The 9340-nt window shown below is 44.3% G+C and overlaps 1 protein-coding gene across 4 annotated transcripts in view; it reads left to right on the plus strand.

Moving 5' to 3' along the window:
- The first annotated feature begins 2655 nt into the window (after nucleotides 1-2655).
- The window catches only part of NR2C1 (nuclear receptor subfamily 2 group C member 1), a 59230-nt gene continuing 52545 nt past the window's right edge, over nucleotides 2656-9340 (plus strand). For 3 of the 4 annotated variants that reach the window (XM_004700389.2, XM_045292008.1, XM_045292013.1), the window contains exon 1: nucleotides 2656-2850. The gene's annotated coding sequence lies outside the window, so the exon portion shown is untranslated. Of the gene's footprint in view, nucleotides 2851-3417; nucleotides 3495-9340 lie in introns of those variants that run through there. The other variant, XM_045292002.1, reaches the window with a different exon arrangement.

The following is a 9340-nucleotide window of genomic DNA, read 5'->3' on the forward strand; positions in this document are numbered from 1 at the left end:
TCTCCTCCAGATTGTTTATCCCACCTATCTTTTCTTGATAGACCTGCATAGATAATATGCACAAAAACAAGACAGAGCAAAACAGAACCAAGACAAAAAGAGCCTGTGAAATAATTCAAGGTCTGTTTGTTGACCTTTGAGTCTGATGGGGTACCATACTCTCGCCCCAAAGTCTATTTTTGGTATTACCTCGGGACTTCCTTGCTCTGCCCCTCTTGCTGTTCTGTTGCACACCCTTAGTGTTTTGCCTCAGTGTGGTGGGTTCAGATTAGGTGCAATCCCCACAGTCTCCAGTGTTGTCTCCTGTAGGGCTATGGGTCAGTGAGGGATGTTGTGTCTCGTAGTGGGGTGGGCCATATGGTCCTGTGCATTGGCTGCTCTGAGCAGGGATATAATCCTCAAAGCCTGGTGGGCCAGGATGTGCTCCACTCTCTCTTCCTCCCCCTTCATCTGCTCCTTTGTGGTGTGCTCTGATCAGACATGTCCGTGTCCCTGAGCTGGAGCTTCAGTGCTGTCCTTTGAAGTAAATTCTTCTGGGGGGAGAGGCAGCTGTCCACATAGTTGGGATTGGGGCCAGCCCCTCAGACCTCTCTACTGGTTCCCTGCTTCGTGCCAGTATGTTGCTTCCATGAACATTGATATGGATCAAGTAAGTAAAAATCCTTGTCAATTTCAAACTTTTCTCCATTTATTATGATGTTACCTACTGGCCCAGTTGGTCTTTCATTGAGTTGTAAATCATACTGAAGGCTGCAATCCTTGATCTTCACCAGCAAGAGATCAGAGAAGCTGGATTATAGGAACAAGAGTTGTGGTTAGAAGGGGTGCCAGCCCCCCACCACTAATCACGGGTTTGATAGGCACAATTGTATGGTTATTATAAAGATTATAGTAAAGTCATAGAGAGCATGAGAGATAGAAGAGAGAGTCAAATAATGGAGTGGGACACATTTCATAGTAGCATGTTCACCTCCTGGATGGCCATGATCTTACAGACCAGGTCCCCACACAGCGTGAGCCAAGGCGAGGTGGGGCGGAGACCCGGCAGGAGGCTCGAGGACCCTGTTTCTTGCTAACCAAGTGTTATATCTACTTCGGGGGCGTGATTGCAGGTAACCCCATGTCACAGGAAGGGGCAGTACAATAGGCATACACATTATAGGAAGGGGATGTACAATGGGCATAAGCGTAACAGGAAGGGGATGAGCTAGGGGTGTGCACATAGGAATGGAAGGGACTAAAAGTATGCATGTGACAAGATGGGTGGACCCTAGATTCATGATGGCGGCCTAACCTTGGTCACCCTTCAGTGGGCATGACCTCTCTGGGGTCTCCTACAAGGAAACAGACAACTGCTATCCTTATCAGAAGGGGGTGGGCCCTACTTGTGGGATAAACAGCGATGACTGCTTGCTGTAGATGACTGATAGCTCTTAGGGAGAATGACCCCTGATCTACTTCTGATGACTTCCAAGTGTATAGTCATTCACAAGCAGCAAAGTTTAGCATACATTTGGGGGAGACAACTTGGGAGAAATCCTTCTGTTTCCACAGAGTGGCATCAGGACTGCAAGAAGGCTTATTAACAACCTGTGGTAGGCCTAATGACAACCTTTCTTGCAGAAAGTGAGGAGGACATGAAACACTTGCAGATGAGGATGCTGTCGGTGTCCCTTAACTCCGTAATTCTTTTTGTTGTTGTTTTGAATGAACAGGAATTTTTTAAATTAAAGAATTAGAATATAAATATGAGCCAGCCATCAGTACCATTAGTCCTGTGCTAAAAAAAAAAATCTTTACTTAGATCTCACTCTTTTGTCTTGCTTCCATGAGAAGTTCAATTACATGTACCACATATGAAAAGTTTCTAGAGAAAGTTCAATTATGTCCCCATAGAATTTCAATTCAATAATTCTTTATGACAATCAGGCATTGTCCTTTGTGTTTGAAGATAGCCCGACCAAAAAATACCCCTCAGGGAGTTTAGATTCTAGTGATGACATTGCTCATATCTCCATTAATTACAGTAATCAATAAGTAAAAACTTTGCATTGCAGTATATATTTTTGCCTCAGTTTGTTATATTTAAATAAAACACTCAAACTCAGTGCCAGCAAATGGATCCCCACTCAGCAACCCCACAGGACAGAGTAGAAGCCCTGTGGGTCTCCAGGCTGCAAATGTGTACGACAGTATAAGGTCTTTCTTCCACAGAGCCACTGGTTTTCTCAGTCAGCTGACTATGTAGTTGGCAATATAATGGGTAACCCAACGCGTTTTAATAAGGGCACTTTAAATCTGATTGGGATTTCATTAATGCTAAACCTTGGAATCTATGGTTAGAGAATGCCTAAAAGTGGCCCATATTAGCATACATTAGATCCGAAGTGCCCAAAATCAATGGGTTATTTATTTTTATAATCCAAGCCTGAAATGTTAGCTTACATTTTCCTTTAATGACACACCCTTGCCTAAACGTCAAGCCTGTAAATGTCCCTGATGGGAACGCACAGCTCTTCCCTCCGAGCCGATAGGGGGCACCCGACTTTCAGAACCGAGGCTGGGTCCCGCTGTCCCCGCCCACCCGGGGGAAGTCACGCCCTTTTCTGGCCTGCCCGCTGTACTGGTAAGGCGCAGGCGCAGGCGGGGGGGCGCACCTTGGAGCCAAGAGAGAGGTCACGAACTCTGACCCCCCGAAATACACAAACTCTTGAAAGCCCCTTCCCTGGACTCCCGCACCCCCGACCTTTCTCCAACCTGTCTCTGCCGGGAACCCTCCAACAGCCGCCGCAGCAGCGAGGCAGTCGGGTCAACGTCCGGCGCAGGACCGAGCGCGGCGGAGAGGGACGGGTAAGAAGTGCCGGCGGGGTGAGAAGCGGCCGCGCCGGAGGCTGAGGTGAAGGGTGGCTCTTTCTCCTAACTGCCAACGGACCCCGGACGCCCGTGCCTGCAGCCTGCGGTCGGAGGGCCGGCCCGTGTGGCAGTGCCGGGAGGGCAGCTCGGGAGGCGCTGCGAGGGCGAGTGGAGAGTGGCCGCAGCGGCGGGGCCCGGGCCAGAAGGTGCGGCGGGAGCCCACCACTCACTCCGCGCGCACTGCCGCCTCCTTTGGCGCCTCTGACCTTTCACCTGCAGGAACAGCTTCCTGTCTTGGCGTCGCCGCCGCTTCCCCCGCCCCAGGGCGCCGCGCGCCGAGCCGGGCCGGGAGCCCGAGCGCTGGGGACTCGGGGATGCGGGGAGCGGCCGGCCAGGCCGACCCTTTCTTCGTTACCTGAGGCCCCAATGCCGCTCCCCCGGGCGGAACAACGCCCTCAACTTTCGCTGTGTTTCTCGTTCAATTAGGCGAGAGTCGTGGCTCCCTATGGACCTGATTGGTTTGAGGGGAAAAGATGAAACGACCAAGCTCCCTAGCTCTTTTGTTGTGAAAACCCCTGCTTCCCAACTGATGCAGACAGGGTTCCGTGGACTCCATATGTTGCCAACTTCTCTTCAGTAAAGTAGGTCAATCAGTAATAAAGGGACCGAGAAGGAAAAGGGGAAGGAAAAACGAGCACACACAGAAAGCACCCTTAAGTTCTTCAAGGTTTCTGAGAAGTTGTAAACATGCCTCCTGAGTGAGGTTTTTGGACATTGATAGCGAGGTAGCTGGTTGTTATGGGCTGAGTGTAGATAGTTTCTATGTCCACCAGTAGATCTAAAAGATACATGTATTATGGGAAAGTAAGTTTTATGAAATGCTTTGTCGTCATTCCTCGTGGAGTCATTTTCATCTTACAGGAAGTGTTTAAGGAAAACATAAAGCCAGCAAAAATTCCTGAAAATCCTACTTCTGCCTGCCCATTTTGGAACTCGGGGGGTAGTGGTTGCACGTTGGGCTACTACCACTAAGTCCACACCTCAAAACCACTAGTTGCTCCACTGGACAAAGATGAGATTTTCCTCCTCCCACAAAGAGTTTACAGTTTTCAGAAACCCACCGGGGCAGTTCTACCCTGTCCTGCAGGATTGCTATGAGTGGACGTTGACTGCAATGAGTTTGGAGTTTAGTTACTGTGTAAGAAACCCTCAAGGGCAACTCTGCCCTGCCCTGGAAGGTCCCTAAGAGTTGGAATCCACTGATGGGGGTGAATTTGGAGTTTTGGAGGGCGCCCATCACAGCAGGCAGTTTCTTGGTGCTGTTCACCAGTAGATTCCTCCTCTCAGCGACTCACTGCCAGGACCCACCCCATTTAGTTTGTTGAGCACCATCCCGTTTTATTTTACCGAGTATGCTGTCCTTCACGGATGGGTTCCTGCTAACTTGTCCCAAGTATGTGAGACAAAGTCTTGCCAGCTTCTAAGGAATATTCTAGTTGTACTTATTTCCATTTGTTTTTCTAGCAGTCGATGGTGTGTCCAGTGTTTTTCAGCAACATAATTCAAGATCACAATTCCTACCCATGGAAAATTGAAAAGACAAAAGCAGCAGCATATAACAAATATTAAGCAAATCGTTGAAATGCAATTTTTTAAAAAAAGATATATTTTACCTTCTTGGAATCATAAAATTCCTCAGTAACCTTTTAAATTTATCAATCAATGAACTCATATTTTGTGTGTGCACAGTTTTGCATCAGCAAGCTCAAGCATAGGAACAATTGTGAGGATGACACAGGAGTGTAGTGTTTCCTGTGCATGGGGTCACACCTAACACAACAATCAGTGTTGCATGCAATATCACTGGCTTTTATTTTAATGAGTTTTTAATTGTGAATTAAGTGAGGAGTTTACATTTCAGATTAGCAGCTCTGTATTCAACAGTTTAGACCCTTCCCTTAGCTCTCTCCCTCAAATGGTTCTTCCTCTTAGGGACCTCTGTCCTTTACAAACCCAAGATTATACCTGTCAACAGTCTATTCACTTGCTGCTTCATCCTTCCATTCTTGTCCTCTCTCTCTGGGGAACCTCTACAATCTTTCCTTTGGGATGCAGTTCTTTGTCTTGGCTTTTATACAAATACAACAGTTAACCTTTCATAATTGACTAATATCATTCACCCAGTGTTATTCTCCAGGTCCATCGGTGCTTCATCATTTTACGTTTTTGTAGTGATCCATAGTATTCCATGTGTGTATGTACCAAAGTTTTTTTTAATGTTCTTCTGTGGGGCTTTTGGACTATTTTTAGCTTCTCGCTATTGAATATCATCTACTTTGGACATGTTATCAGGAGAAACCAGTCCCTGGAAAAGGATATCATGCTTAGTAAAGTAGACACGACCCAAAAAAAAAAAAAAGGCAGGCCCTCAAGGAGATGGACTGACACAGTGGGTTCAAGCATCACCGTACTGAAGCTGGACCAGGACCAGGCAGTGCTTTGTTCTGATGTAAATAGATTTGGATGGTACCTACCAGGAATTAAGTCTGTTCGCGAATCCTAGTCAACTAGATTAATCTGGCAAGACGGTAAAACTATTCGAATTGATGTGGAAAGCTGGGGGTGGGAGAAGAGCCGTAGGAGATTGGAATTTTATTTTGGAGAATAATGAATGTCCCCATTGAAGATGAGGAAATCAAATTATAAAGGGATAGTCCTGTAGCCCTGCGTAGTGGTTACTCTGTGGGCTGCTAACTGAGACGTCAGCAGTTTGAAACCTCTAGCAACTCCTAGGGAGATTGATAAGGCTTTCTACTCCTGTCAACAGTCTTGGAAACCCTTGGGGGGCAGTTCTGCCCTGCCCTATAAGGTCGTTGTGAGTCAGAATTGACTGGATGGCAGTGAGATTTTTCCCCAGACTTACAGTGGTTGCTTAATACATACTAAAAAATACCAAGCAAAGGGACTAGAACTTTAGTCCTTGACTCTTAAAGAGACACAGGTGGTTCTGAAGTAGGAAAATAACGACTTCGGGTCTGCAAACATACTGAGACTCTCCCAAAGCACTAGATCTGGTACTGATACAAAGATGGTTTTCATGTTCTGTTGTGTGCTGTCAAGTCACTTCACAGTGAACTTACAGGACAGAATAGACCTGTCCCACAGGGTTTCCTAGGCAGCAGTCTTTAAGAGAAGCACTACCAAAAGGCCAGCAGTTCTAACTCACTACAGGAGAAAGATGTGATAGTTTGCACCTCATAAAGATTACAGCCTGGGGAATCTTAAGGTGGCGCAGTTCTACCTGGTTGAGTAGGGTCACTATGAATCCAATTGATTCAGCAGCAAAGAGTTCGTTACCCGGAATCACCAAGTCTTCTCTCATAGAGGGAGGAGCAGCTGGCGGGGTCCACCAGCCAATCTTTTTGGTTAACAACCAGAAACTTATACAACTAGGACTTCTTTCTTGCCTCTAGGGAATTTTAATATACATACAATTACGTATATTAAAATATGCAGTAAGGAAGCTCAGTTATAGCAGTAGTTGAAATTTTATTCCAGGAGTTCTTGATTTGGGATTTTAGGACGGAGAAGGTTTTATGAGCCCCTGGGAGCCCTGGGAGTGTTGTTGGGTAAGCTTTGGACTGCTAACCCAAGATCTGCGGTTCAAACCCACCAGCAGCTCCAGGAGAGAAAGATGAAGTTGTTTCATCAGTGAAGATTGATAGCCCTGAACCCTATGTAAGATAACTATGAGTTGGAAACAGAAAATAAGTAATTGAAATAGAATTCTTCACTTTCTTGGAGTCATAAAATCCCTCAGCAACCTTTTAAATTTTTTTCACGAAAGCCATGAACTCATTAGAAAAGTGCACGGGTACACACTATATGGCATGCAATATCATCTACCTTTTTTGTTTTGATGATTTTCTGTGGATCAGGAGTTTACTTTTCAGACTATCAACTCTACAGTCAACATTCAAACCATTCATCAGCTCCCTCTCCCGTCTTGTACCCCATCCGCTTCCCCTGTTTCTCCTCTTCTTAGGACCTCTATCTGCCTTTACACTCAAGTCTATACTTCTCATCTGACTCGCCCTTTATTTTGTCCTCCCATTCTTTCCCTCTCTGCCGTGGGAACCTCCCAAACCTGTTCCCTTTGGTATGTAATTCTTTATCTTGGCTTTTATCTTTATACAAATACAATATTTTTCTTCCATATAGTTTGTCGTAAGCATTTTCTTTGTATCATCGAACATTTTTCTTAGGCCTGATTTTTACAACACTCACTGGTTTTAACCATTCCCCTGTTAAAAGTTTAATTGCATATTTCTAAGTATAAATTGTCTTAAAGAAGAAATTCCAGTAATGAAGTTTTTCCTCTGAATATATGACTTGTTTCCCAGACTCCTTCAAGCCTTCTGTTATATCTCTGACCTCCTATTAAAAATGACATGGGACAGTGGGTTAAGTATTGGACTGCTTACTGAAAATTCAGTGGTTCAAACCTACCAACCAATCTGCCTTAGAAAGATTAGACTGTCCGCTTCCGTTAAGAAACCTATGGAGCAATTCGACTCTAACTCCTTATGAGAGCAGAAAGCCTCATCTTACTCTTGCAGAACAACTGGTGAGTTTGAACCATTATCCGTGTGGTTAATAGTCTAATGCTTTAATGCTTACCCAGTAGCACCACCAGGGAGGGAGGATTCCTTGAAAGAAATGGATACTCAAAAGAACCCTCACCGCCATGTCAATGTTAATTCATAGTGACCTGGGAGTTTCTAAAAGTGTAACTGTTTATAGGTAGAAAGCCCAGTCTCTTGGTGAGCTGCTGGTGGTCCTGAACTGCCAACCATACGGATCGCACCCAGTCTCATAACCACTACACAACCAGTGATGCTTGAAAAAAAATGGATATTCAGTGTTAAATAGCCAGAGCCAATTATGAGAGGTTAAATACAAACTTCACAAAACAAATGAAGTCAAACTGCTAGAAGTTGGAGAAATTATGCTTTCATTATGCATTTGTGGTAGACAGTGAGCACATTTTTTACTTTAATTGTATTTGTCATCATCTGATTAGTTACTCCTTGCCTAGTAGTGAGGTTGCTGTGAGTTGGAATCCACTTGATGGCAGTGGGTTTTAGCTGTCGAAAGAAAGGGCCTAGTGTGGCACAAATGTTAAGTGTATTACTACTAAGCAAAGGCTGACCATTTGAACTCGGCACCCAGGAGGCAGCTCATGGGGAAAGATTTAATGATCTGTTCTTATAATGATTTTATTTTTTAAAAAAGAAAAATTTTCTTAAAGCCGCTGCCACATTCAAAGCCAACTCACTTATACCAGTCTGCTCATGGACACATAGTCTTGTATTTCTCCAGCAGAGCTGCTGGTGGTTCGGAATGGTTGTCCTTGCAATATCAGTCCACTGTCTAACCCACAGCACAACCAGGGATCCTTCCTAGAAAACCCTCTGGGCCAGCTCTCTGTCACAAGGGGAACTGTGAGTCCAAATTGACTCCACAGCAACAAACAGCTGCTAAAGAACTCTTAGAATGTAGCAGAAATGACCCTAGTGATGAAGAAAGGGCATGTAAAGGAGTGCTTCGTTCTGCTGCTATATCATTCTAAATGGGGAAAAATTAACTCATTCATATTTCATACTCTTAAAATGGTGGTAAGATCTTCATTTAGTTAAAATAATCCTATGAACAATAATCCTAATTTTGCTTTGGTAAATGCTGAAGGTTAAGTGTGCTTTTAGTATAATTAATTGAAACATTAAAAAATGTTTAAGAAGTAAAAACACGATGGATGGATGGATGGATTGTGATAAGAATTATACAAGCCCCCAATAAAAATATTTCTAAAAATAAATAAAAACAATTGAGATAATCTGACTATTAATTACAACTATGAAATATTAGTGTAGATATGAAATATGAGTCACAAATATAATTTTAATATTCTTGATTGCATGCCATGTAGAGAATGTCAAAGTCAATCCATTAGTCTTACTTCTGCATTTGAAGATACTTATGCATGAATTTCAAGTTAACTTTAAAGCATAAGAAATCATTAGTAAAGAACAATATGGAGGAGAAAACAACAGGACTGACAGTTCCGGGGGGACATGGGAGAGGGGGACGGGGGGGAAGGGAAGAGGTGATAACAAACCCAGGGACAAGGGAACAACAAGCGATCCAAATTGGTGGGGAGGTGGGTGTGGGAGACCTGGTAGGGTAGGATCAAGGGGAACGTAACAAAGAGGAAGTGCTGAAATCCTGGTGGGGACTGAGCATGATAGTGGGACAGGAGGAAAGTCAAAGAAGATAGAGGAAAGAGTTGGGAGGCAAAGGGCATTTATAGAGGTCTAGATAAAGACTTGTACATATGCAAATATATTATATGAGGATGGGGAAATAGATCTATGAGCCTACATTTATAGGTTTAGTATTAAGGTAGCAGAAGGACATTGGGCCTCCA

The sequence above is a fragment of the Echinops telfairi genome, unplaced genomic scaffold, assembly GCF_000313985.2.
Source record: "Echinops telfairi isolate 266 unplaced genomic scaffold, ASM31398v2 ScPeMD7_2;HRSCAF=8, whole genome shotgun sequence".
Lineage (NCBI taxonomy): Eukaryota > Metazoa > Chordata > Mammalia > Afrosoricida > Tenrecidae > Echinops > Echinops telfairi.